Below are 5,912 nucleotides of genomic sequence, written 5' to 3'. Positions count from 1 at the left end.
ACCTTATTTTGTATTGTGTATTATGGATAGACTGTTTTGTATTCTGTATTATGGATAGACTGGTTTGTGTGCAGGCATTGTTATACGTGAAGATACGAGAGAGGTGCTGGTAGTACAGGACAAGAACAGACCTGTAAGTACTGATGATACATTTTGTTTTACGCCCTCACGGTTAAACCATTAGAGGCATTTTCCCGGACGTTACTATTTAGGTGTGATTGTATGTGTAATGTGTCCTCATTTCAGCATTTATTTGTTAGCATTGTGCATGATTACAAACACACATAAGCTTGCATGCACGCACACTCACACAGACGTATGTTTGCACACAAAAAGGTTTGCACACACAGAGGTACACACACACACACACACATCTATGCACACACACATACATACATGCTATGCATTCATATGGCAATCTGATATGTCTGTTTAGAAATAAAAAGAAATGGCAAATTTGTCAGTTTATTTCTCAAAGAGGCAACTTGCCAGGGTATACTTTTCAATGGTTTAAAGTTATAAAGTTAAATACTACAAAACACGTGTTTTTTTCATCACTGATCTAAAGTGGAAATGTTTGATTTTGATGCAATTTGGTTGAAACGCAGTTTATGAACAAAGGGATACAATAAAGCTACAAACGGCAGCTTTAGCATCAAAAACTGGGTTACCCCCCTTGCATCAGGATTACCATCGCTCTTTCTTGGTTTCAACGTCTCCAAACGCGAAGCAATTTATAATTGTTGTGATGTCTGTTTTACATACATTCTGTGTGTGTGCGTGTGTGCATGCGTGCGTGTGTGCATGTGTGCGTGCGTGCGTGTGTGTGTGTGTGTGTGTGTGTGTGTGTGTGTGTGTGTGTGCGTGCGTGCGTGCGTGTGTGTATGCGTGTGTATGTGTGCAGCACAGCCTATGGAAGTTCCCTGGTGGGCTTGCGGACCTGGGTGAAGATATTGGTGAGTATGACAATGTGTAGAGCATAAGCTGCACTACAAAAGCATGAATTTGTTGCGCATACACACGCGCGCGCGCACACACACGCATGCATACGCGCGCATAGACAGCCACACACAGATAACCACAGTGACAGCCACACACAGATAACCACAGTGACAGCCACACACAGATAACCACAGTGACAGCCACACACAGATAACCACAGTGACAGACACACACAGATAACCACAGTGACAGCCACACACAGATAACCACAGTGACAGCCACACACAGATAACCACAGTGACAGACACACACAGATAACCACAGTGACAGACACACACAGATAACCACAGTGACAGCCACACACAGATAACCACAGTGACAGCCACACACAGATAACCACAGTGACAACCACACACAGATAACCACAGTGACAGACACACACAGATAACCACAGTGACAGCCACACACAGATAACCACAGTGACAGCCACACACAGAAATATACACATGTGCACACAGACAGACACAGACAGACAGACACACACAGACAGACAGACACAGACAGACAGACACAGACAGATACAGACAGACACAGACAGACAGACACAGACAGACAGACACAGACAGACAGACCCACAAACACATAGAAACCCACACTCACCCATTCACGACACCCCCCCCCCAACACACACACACACACATAGTGAAACGTATAATTGTGTTTTATCCTGACAGCCTTTTTGTTTTACAGTTCTGGCCTTCTGTCCACTCATGTATGTACCCCCACGGAGAGAGACAGACAGACAGTCAGAGACAGACAGACAGAGACAGACAGACAGACAGAGACAGACAGACAGAGACAGACAGACAGAGACAGACAGACAGACAGAGACAGACAGACAGAGACAGACAGACAGACAGACAGAGACAGACAGTCAGAGACAGACAGACAGAGACAGACAGACAGAGACAGACAAACAGAGACAGACAGACAGCCAGCCAGACAGACAGAGACAGACAGACAGAGACAAACAGAGACAGACAGACAGACAGACAGACAGACAGTCAGACAGAGACAAACAGAGACAGACAAACAGACAGACAAACAGACAGACAGTCAGAGACAGACAGACAGAGACAGACAGACAGAGACAGACAGACAGAGACAGACAGACAGACAGACAGAGACAGACAGTCAGAGACAGATAGACAGAGACAGACAGACAGAGACAGACAGACAGAGACAGACAGACAGACAGACAGAGACAGACAGACAGAGACAGACAGACAGAGACAGACAGAGACGGATGGACGGACGGACAGACAGACAGAGATCATAGAGCACGTTGCAATTGTAGTTGGAGGTTCTTGGGAAATTAAAGGGAAGGGGGGGGGGGGATGAGATAAGAAAGCGGTAATGTTTACCTGTATCTTAGTGTATGGTCAAATATGATACTTGCCCTTTGTCTGGACCGTCACAGTTCTTGACACGCTGTCCATCATCACTTTACATCAGGGGCGTGTTTGAAAGGTGTTGACCAAACAAATCCACAGATATCTGATCGGCTGTTGACCCCTGGCTCTATTAGCCTTTGTCGGACTTGACCGTTTGAAAAGGTATCAGGTTTTATCGTGTACATCGTGTGTCGGACAGGCCCAAGTGTCCATTGAAACATTTTGTTTTTTGTTGTTGTCAAAGAAATGAAAGGAAGAGAACAAATGAACAAAGATAAACGTACAGCAAACACACATTATTCCACTACAGGAATGCGGCATGATTAGCCTGTTTTTGAAACAATAGCAACTTCCATTTCGGATGTGTGTGTGTGCGTGTGTCAGTATGTGTGTTTCGTGTGAATGCATGCTGAGAGAGAGAGAGAGAGAGAGAGAGAGAGAGAGAGAGAGAGAGAGAGAGAGAGAGAGAGAGAGAGAGAGAGAGAGAGAGAGAGAGAGTTTTGCGTGAGTGTTAACACGTCTGCCTCTGGTATGCACATGTGTCAAAGAAAAACCAAAGTACTAAACATAGCTCCTTCTGCAAACTTGGCACTTTCTGTTAGATAGGAAAAGCACTCACTAGTCGTAAATCAATGTTTGAGAGAGTAGGTCTAGCCAGGTATGTGTTGACCTGGGGGTGGGCAGGGGCCGGCCAGGACAGTTGACCAACTGGTCACAAGTGACCCTCAGTGGCGACGGACCTGTCGCCTTCACGCACACTTCTCTCCCTTTGATCTGGGCCGCCTCTGATCGTCCACGGTGGCTCAGCTGGTAGTCAATGACCACAACTCTGGGTGTTTCGAATGACGGCTTACTAGTGCCAGCACGAGATTTAAAAAAAATGTTCATGTGAAAATGAAAGTTTTCGGGTGAAGATTTAAATGTTCAAGTTATCTTATTTGATTATGTCGTGTTATTCTGAACTGTTCGGTTTTGGCGCCACCGCGCTTTGTTGTAATCGAATTTGAATGCGCATGCGCATGACCACAAAAATCGTAGCGTTCATTGCATAATGGTCAGTCACCCGGAATATCACTATAATGTGTATTGAAAACATGCATAATGGTCAGTCACCCGGAATATCACTATAATGTGTATTGAAAACATGCATAATGGTCAGTCACCCGGAATATCACTATAATGTGTATTGAAAACATGCATTATGGTCAGTCACCCGGAATATCACTATAATGAGTATTGAAAACATGCATAATGGTCAGTCACCCGGAATATCACTATAATGTGTATTGAAAACATGCATTATGGTCAGTCACCCGGAATATCACTATAATGAGTATTGAAAACATGCATAATGGTCAGTCACCCGGAATATCACTATAATGTGTATTGAAAACATGCATTATGGTCAGTCACCCGGAATATCACTATAATGAGTATTGAAAACATGCATAATGGTCAGTCACCCGGAATATCACTATAATGTGTATTGAAAACATGCATTATGGTCAGTCACCCGGAATATCACTATAATGAGTATTGAAAACATGCATAATGGTCAGTCACCCGGAATATCACTATAATGTGTATTGAAAACATGCATTATGGTCAGTCACCCGGAATATCACTATAATGTGTATTGAAAACATGCATTATGGTCAGTCACCCGGAATATCACTATAATGAGTATTGAAAACATGCATAATGGTCAGTCACCCGGAATATCACTATAATGTGTATTGAAAACATGCATTATGGTCAGTCACCCGGAATATCACTATAATGTGTATTGAAAACATGCATTATGGTCAGTCACCCGGAATATCACTATAATGAGTATTGAAAACATGCATAATGGTCAGTCACCCGGAATATCACTATAATGTGTATTGAAAACATGCATTATGGTCAGTCACCCGGAATATCACTATAATGAGTATTGAAAACATGCATAATGGTCAGTCACCCGGAATATCACTATAATGTGTATTGAAAACATGCATTATGGTCAGTCACCCGGAATATCACTATAATGTGTATTGAAAACATGCATTATGGTCAGTCACCCGGAATATCACTATAATGAGTATTGAAAACATGCATAATGGTCAGTCACCCGGAATATCACTATAATGTGTATTGAAAACATGCATTATGGTCAGTCACCCGGAATATCACTATAATGTGTATTGAAAACATGCATTATGGTCAGTCACCCGGAATATCACTATAATGAGTATTGAAAACATGCATAATGGTCAGTCACCCGGAATATCACTATAATGTGTATTGAAAACATGCATTATGGTCAGTCACCCGGAATATCACTATAATGAGTATTGAAAACATGCATAATGGTCAGTCACCCGGAATATCACTATAATGTGTATTGAAAACATGCATTATGGTCAGTCACCCGGAATATCACTATAATGTGTATTGAAAACATGCATTATGGTCAGTCACCCGGAATATCACTATAATGAGTATTGAAAACATGCATAATGGTCAGTCACCCGGAATATCACTATAATGTGTATTGAAAACATGCATTATGGTCAGTCACCCGGAATATCACTATAATGTGTATTGAAAACATGCATACAAAAAGACAAAAAACCCACCTAAGAATGTTAAGTTATTGGAACGTTTAATTTGTGACAAAACAAAACGTGTCAGTCACTGTACTTCGGCCCAAGTATTTTTTCTTGAAGTTTGCCATGCACATGATTGTGGGGCTTTCAGTCACTGTACTTCGGCCCAAGTATTTTTTCTTGAAGTTTGCCATGCACATGATTGTGGGGCTTTCAGTCACTGTACTACGGCCCAAGTATTTTTTTCTTGAAGTTTGCCATGCACATGATTGTGGGGCTTTCAGTCACTGTACTTCGGCCCAAGTATTTTTTCTTGAAGTTTGCCATGCACATGATTGTGGGGCTTTCAGTCACTGTACTTCGGCCCAAGTATTTTTTCTTGAAGTTTGCCATGCACATGATTGTGGGGCTTTCAGTCACTGTACTTCGGCCCAAGTATTTTGTTCTTGAAGTTTGCCATGCACATGATTGTGGGGCTTTCAGTCACTGTACTTCGGCCCAAGTATTTTTTCTTGAAGTTTGCCATGCACATGATTGTGGGGCTTTCAGTCACTGTACTTCGGCCCAAGTATTTTTTCTTGAAGTTTGCCATGCACATGATTGTGGGGCTTTCAGTCACTGTACTTCGGCCCAAGTATTTTTTCTTGAAGTTTGCCATGCACATGATTGTGGGGCTTTTAGTCCATGAACATGTATCCCTCAATACATACAATTTTCCATTCATACATGATCATTTACAGTTGGCAAAAATATGACATGACTTGTAATAAATCATTTGGATAATAAAATGCGCAAGGATCTTTAAAGTGGACGGACAAACAGACAAACTTACAGACACTATGATACAGACACTATGATACAGACACTATGATACAGACAATGACCTTGGCTCAGAAAATCTTGTCCCTCTCGCTGGCAAGCCCCA

This window comes from Littorina saxatilis, linkage group LG6, assembly GCF_037325665.1.
Source record: "Littorina saxatilis isolate snail1 linkage group LG6, US_GU_Lsax_2.0, whole genome shotgun sequence".
In the NCBI taxonomy this organism is placed as follows: domain Eukaryota; kingdom Metazoa; phylum Mollusca; class Gastropoda; order Littorinimorpha; family Littorinidae; genus Littorina; species Littorina saxatilis.
The sequence above is the reverse complement of the archived record's forward strand: the minus strand, read 5'-3'. Positions refer to the sequence as shown.